This window comes from Salvelinus namaycush, unplaced genomic scaffold, assembly GCF_016432855.1.
Source record: "Salvelinus namaycush isolate Seneca unplaced genomic scaffold, SaNama_1.0 Scaffold1696, whole genome shotgun sequence".
Lineage (NCBI taxonomy): Eukaryota > Metazoa > Chordata > Actinopteri > Salmoniformes > Salmonidae > Salvelinus > Salvelinus namaycush.
This window is the reverse complement of record NW_024058448.1, coordinates 541-7,500: the sequence shown is the minus strand read 5'-3', so window position 1 is coordinate 7,500 and position 6,960 is coordinate 541.

The window sequence follows — 6,960 nt, the reverse complement described above, 5'->3', positions numbered from 1 at the left end:
TGCACTATATAGGGTCTAGGGCTCTGGTCTAAAGTAGTGCACCAAATAGACACTAGGGCTCTGGTCTAAAGTAGTACACTAAATAGGGAATAGGGTGCCGTTTGGGACTCATTTCTCTATTTTAATGCCAGCCATGCACGACATGATCTTCCCACTATTGGGCCACCTGGGACCATTGACCCAATCAATGGTTTAGCAGTGATGGCCCTAGCTAGCAGAACCGGACTATAACCCGTGGTTACACTGTCCAGTTTAAACATCTCCTACCTCCCAGACTACGTCCCAAATGGCACGCTATGCCCTTTATAGTGCACTTCTGCTCTGGTCAAAGCAGTGCACTGTATAGGATGCCATTTGGAATGTAACTCCAGTCTCCATCTCCATGTATGTAAATACTATCAGTCAGATTAACATGGGGTAATGTTAGTCAGATTAACATGGGGTAATGTTAGTCAGATTAACATGGGGTAATGTTAGTCAGATTAACATGGGGGTAATGTTAGTCAGATTAACATGGGGGTAATGTTAGTCAGATTAACATGGGGTAATGTTAGTCAGATTAACATGGGGGTAATGTTAGTCAGATTAACATGGGGGTAATGTTAGTCAGATAAACATGGGGTAATGTTAGTCAGATTAACATGGGGTAATGTTAGTCAGATTAACATGGGGTAATGTCAGGCAGATCAACATGGGGTAATGTCAGGCAGATTAACATGGGGTAATGTCAGGCAGATCAACATGGGGTAATGTCAGGCAGATCAACATGGGGTAATGTCAGGCAGATTAACATGGGATAATGTTAGGCAGATTAACATGGGGGTAATGTTAGTCAGATTAACATGGGGTAATGTCAAGCAGATTAACATGGGGGTAATGTTAGGCAGAGTAACATGGGGGTAATGTCAGGAAGATAAACATGGGGTAATGTTAGTCAGAATAACATGGGGTAATGTTAGGCAGATTAACATGAAGGTAATGTTAGGCAGATCAACATGGGGTAATGTTAGTCAGATCAACATGGGGTAATGTTAGTCAGATTAACATGGGGTAATGTTAGTCAGATTAACATGTGGTAATGTTAGCCAGATTAACATGGGGTAATGTTAGTCAGATTAACATGGGGGTAATGTTAGGCAGATCAACATGGGGTAATGTTAGTCAGATTAACATGGGGTAATGTCAGGTAGATTAACATTGGGTAACGTTAGTCAGATTAACATGGGGTAATGTTAGGCAGATTAACATGGGGTAATGTTAGGCAGATTAACATGGGGTAATGTCAGGCAGATCAACATGGGGTAATGTCAGGCAGATCAACATGGGGTAATGTTAGTCAGATTAACATGGGGGTAATGTTAGTCAGATCAACATGGGGTAATGTTAGTCAGATTAACATGGGGGTAATGTTAGTCAGATCAACATGGGTTAATGTTAGTCAGATTAACATGTGGGTAATGTTAGGCAGATCAACATGGGGTAATGTTAGTCAGATTAACATGGGGTAATGTTAGGCTGATCAACATGGGGTGATGTTAGTCAGATTAACATGGGGGTAATGTTAGTCAGATTAACATGGGGTAATATTAGTCAGATTAACATGGGGTAATGTCAGGCAGATTAACATGGGGTAATGTTAGGCAGATTAACATGGGGTAATGTCAGTCAGATTAACATGGGGTAATGTTAGTCAGATCAACATGGGGTAATGTTAGTCAGATTAACATGGGGGTAATGTTAGTCAGATCAACATGGGGTAATGTTAGTCAGATTAACATGGGGTAATGTTAGGCAGATTAACATGGGGATAATGTTAGTCAGATTAACATGGGGTAATGTCAAGCAGATTAACATGGGGGTAATGTTAGGCAGAGTAACATGGGGGTAATGTCAGGAAGATAAACATGGGGGTAATGTTAGTCAGAATAACATGGGGTAATGTTAGGCAGATTAACATGAAGGTAATGTTAGGCAGATCAACATGGGGTAATGTTAGTCAGATCAACATGGGGTAATGTTAGTCAGATTAACATGGGGTAATGTTAGTCAGATTAACATGGGGTAATGTTAGGCAGATCAACATGGGGTAATGTTAGTCAGATTAACATGGGGTAATGTCAGGCAGATTAACATTGGGTAACGTTAGTCAGATTAACATGGGGTAATGTTAGGCAGATTAACATGGGGTAATGTCAGGCAGATCAACATGGGGTAATGTCAGGCAGATCAACATGGGGTAATGTTAGTCAGATTAACATGGGGGTAATGTTAGTCAGATCAACATGGGGTAATGTTAGTCAGATTAACATGGGGGTAATGTTAGTCAGATCAACATGGGGTAATGTTAGTCAGATTAACATGGGGGTAATGTTAGTCAGATTAACATTGGGTAATGTTAGTCAGATTAACATGTGGGTAATGTTAGTCAGATTAACATGGGGGTAATGTTAGTCAGATCAACATGGGGTAATGTTAGTCAGATTAACATGGGGTAATGTTAGTCAGATTAACATGGGGTAATGTTAGTCAGATTAACATGTGGTAATGTTAGCCAGATTAACATGGGGTAATGTTAGTCAGATTAACATGGGGGTAATGTTAGGCAGATCAACATGGGGTAATGTTAGTCAGATTAACATGGGGTAATGTCAGGTAGATTAACATTGGGTAACGTTAGTCAGATTAACATGGGGTAATGTTAGGCAGATTAACATGGGGTAATGTTAGGCAGATTAACATGGGGTAATGTCAGGCAGATCAACATGGGGTAATGTCAGGCAGATCAACATGGGGTAATGTTAGTCAGATTAACATGGGGGTAATGTTAGTCAGATCAACATGGGGTAATGTTAGTCAGATTAACATGGGGGTAATGTTAGTCAGATCAACATGGGTTAATGTTAGTCAGATTAACATGTGGGTAATGTTAGGCAGATCAACATGGGGTAATGTTAGTCAGATTAACATGGGGTAATGTTAGGCTGATCAACATGGGGTGATGTTAGTCAGATTAACATGGGGGTAATGTTAGTCAGATTAACATAGGGTAATATTAGTCAGATTAACATGGGGTAATGTCAGGCAGATTAACATGGGGTAATGTTAGGCAGATTAACATGGGGTAATGTCAGTCAGATTAACATGGGGTAATGTTAGTCAGATCAACATGGGGTAATGTTAGGCAGATTAACATGGGGTAATGTCAGGCAGATCAACATGGGGTAATGTCAGGCAGATCAACATGGGGTAATGTTAGGCAGATTAACATGGGGTAATTTTAGGCAGATCAACATGGGGTAATGTCAAGCAGATTAACATGGGGTAATGTTAGGCAGATTAACATGGGATAATGTTAGGCAGATTAACATGGGCGTAATGTTAGTCAGATTAACATGGGGTAATGTCAAGCAGATTAACATGGGGGTAATGTTAGGCAGAGTAACATGGGGGTAATGTCAGGAAGATAAACATGGGGTAATGTTAGTCAGAATAACATGGGGTAATGTTAGGCAGATTAACATGAAGGTAATGTTAGGCAGATCAACATGGGGTAATGTTAGTCAGATCAACATGGGGTAATGTTAGTCAGATTAACATGGGGTAATGTTAGTCAGATTAACATGGGGTAATGTTAGCCAGATTAACATGGGGTAATGTTAGTCAGATTAACATGGGGGTAATGTTAGGCAGATCAACATGGGGTAATGTTAGTCAGATTAACATGGGGTAATGTCAGGCAGATTAACATTGGGTAACATTAGTCAGATTAACATGGGGTAATGTTAGGCAGATTAACATGGGGTAATGTTAGGGAGATTAACATGGGGTAATGTCAGGCAGATCAACATGGGGTAATGTCAGGCAGATCAACATGGGGTAATGTTAGTCAGATTAACATGGGGGTAATGTTAGTCAGATCAACATGGGGTAATGTTAGTCAGATTAACATGGGGGTAATGTTAGTCAGATTAACATTGGGTAATGTTAGTCAGATTAACATGTGGGTAATGTTAGGCAGATCAACATGGGGTAATGTTAGTCAGATTAACATGGGGTAATGTCAGGCAGATCAACATGGGGTAATGTTAGTCAGATCAACATGGGGTAATGTTAGTCAGATTAACATGGGGGTAATGTTAGTCAGATCAACATGGGGTAATGTTAGTCAGATTAACATGGGGGTAATGTTAGTCAGATCAACATGGGTTAATGTTAGTCAGATTAACATGGGGGTAATGTTAGTCAGATCAACATGGGGTAATGTTAGTCAGATTAACATGGGGGTAATGTTAGGCAGATCAACATGGGGTAATGTTAGTCAGATTAACATGGGGTAATGTTAGCCTGATCAACATGGTGTAATGTTAGTCAGATCAACATGGGGTAATGTGTGTGTAATCTTTATTTAACTAGGCAAGTCAGTTAAGAACAAATTCTTATTTACAATGACGGCCTACCCCGGGCCAAACCCGGACGACGCTGGGCCAATTGTGCGCCGCCCTACGGGTCTCCGAATCACGGATGTGATGCCGCCTGGTGATTCAGTACTGACAGTTATCTAGGCTATTTTCATGGAGGCAATCTGCTCAGTAGAACATTAATCCTGTCATTCTGCTGTTCCTCTCTCTTTCCATATCCCAACCCCCCGGATTATTCCGCTGAGTATTCCACAGCAGAATTCCACAGCAGAATTCCACTGCAGAATTCCACAGCAGAATTCCACAGCAGAATTCCACAGTAGAATTCCACAGCAGAATTCCACAGCAGATTTCCACAGTAGAATTCCACAGCAGAATTCCACAGTAGAATTCCACAGCAGAATTCCACAGTAGAATTCCACAGCAGAATTCCACAGCAGAATTCCACACCAGAATTCCACAGCAGATTTCAACAGAAGCAGCACAGTTTCAAACGCTCACGTTTGTATTTATTGGCATGAATCTTGTTCTGGAGGCAGCTCTGCAGCGTGGCCAGCTCTGAGTTTGCGGCTGGCGCGCCTAGCAGACACCGCTCAGCTCTGCCACCAGGACAAGAGTCGTCCCAATAAACGTCAACCTGCTCCAAACACAGGGCACTGCAGTGGCAGGGCACCTCTCTCTTCCCCCATTCCTCATCACATCTCGTCCACTGCTACCCCATCCCTCCCCCATGTCATTCCCTGCTCCCCCGTGCCTCCCCCATGTCATTCCCTGCTCCCCCGTCCCTCATTCCATCTCATCCCCTCCTCCTCCTCCATCCCTCATCCCACCACATCCGCTCTTCCATCATCCCATGTCATCCCTCGCTCCCCCATCCCTCATCCCATCTCCTCCTATCCAGGGGGAATAGATTCCTCATGTGGCCAACTGGCTGACTGACTGGCTGCTATCTGCAGCCTGCCAATGCAAGACAGTCTTATCAAAGAGTCTGACGAAGAAATGACTGTACATACCCACATGGAAAGAAGGAGATGATTGCAATCAATAATCAATCAGAGTCAGTCTGACAGGCCTCGTCTATCAGGGGCTAGGACGAGAGTCTGGATGAGGCTGGCGTTGCGGAGAGCCCCTGCTGTGGGCAGGCTGCCTGCTGAGAGTAGACAACTGCTGGGTCTAGGGAGACTGGAGTACTGAGCCCATGGAACAGAGAACAGTACAGGAGTACTAGGCCTGGGGAACAGATGTGTTTTTTTAGGCTGCTGTGGGTAGGCTACCTATTTAGACTGGAGCATAGGGAAACAGAGAACAGTACTGGGCCTGGGGAACAGACGTGGAAGGAATATACCTTCTCTCTCTTGAACCATTGAACCCCTATTGAGACCGAGGGCTGTTTAACTGTAAAGAACCAGTTTATGTTTCCGTCTGTGAAGGAGCTTTTCAAGGGTGTTTCTTTAGAGCCCAGTTCTTGAAGAGCTTTTGGCAGTGTTTCCTTTGCTTCTCTACGGGAAACATACAGTGCTAAGTCGCTAAGCACTGTCTCAACAGTCCATTTAGTATCCACACAATTCATTTTATTTTATTAAGGACTTGGTGAACTAAACATGTTTTAGAGTGAATAGTGTAGCCATAGGCTTGTATCCCATCTGACAGATATAAAATCCCTACATTTTGCCCTGAATACATGTGTACCAAATTGTCAAAAGTAGTGCACTATATAGGGACTAGGATGCACTTTTGGGATGCAGAAGATGCTTTCTCCTCACAGGTAAATAACAACAGCATCCGCTTTAGGATGCATGAGTCTTTTTTCAACCCTACCGGATCATGTTGTCAGCTGTGATGGCCATAACCATTAGTTATAGGGAGGACTAGGCTTTACTGCGTAGACTCAAAGGCTTTAGTGGGATGATCTCTTCTACGGTGGGTTTATGGTCGTAGAGGGAGACTTTCTTCATGAGGATACTTTGTATAGCCTTGATACAGTCTCGGAGAGAGAGAGAGAGAGAGAGAAAGAGAGACAGAGAGAGAGAGAGAAAGAGAGAGAGAGAGAGAGAGAGATGGAGGGAGGGAGGGAGGGAGGGAGGGAGGGAGGGAGGGAGGGAGGGAGGGAGGGAGGGAGGGAGGGAGGGAGGGAGGGAGGGAGGGAGGGAGGGAGAGGGATAGACCCACAAATATTACAAATCCAATGTTGATAAACTCTCATATCTACTGGGTGAAATACCACAGTGTGTCATCACAGCAGCACGATTTGTGACCTGTTACAAGAAAAGGGCAACCAGTGAAGAACAAACACCATTGTCAATACAAACGATATGTTTATTTATTTTCCCTTTTGTACTTGAACTATTTGCATATCGTTTCAACACTGTATCTGAAATATCTTTATTCTTTTGGAACTTTTGTGAGTGTAATGTTTATTGTTCACTTTTTATTGTTTAGTTATGTTTCCCATGCCAATCAAGCCTCTTGAAATAAATTGAAATTGAGAGAGAGAGGCAGAGAGAGGAAGCGAGAGGCAGAGAGAGAGGAAGAGAGAGGCAGA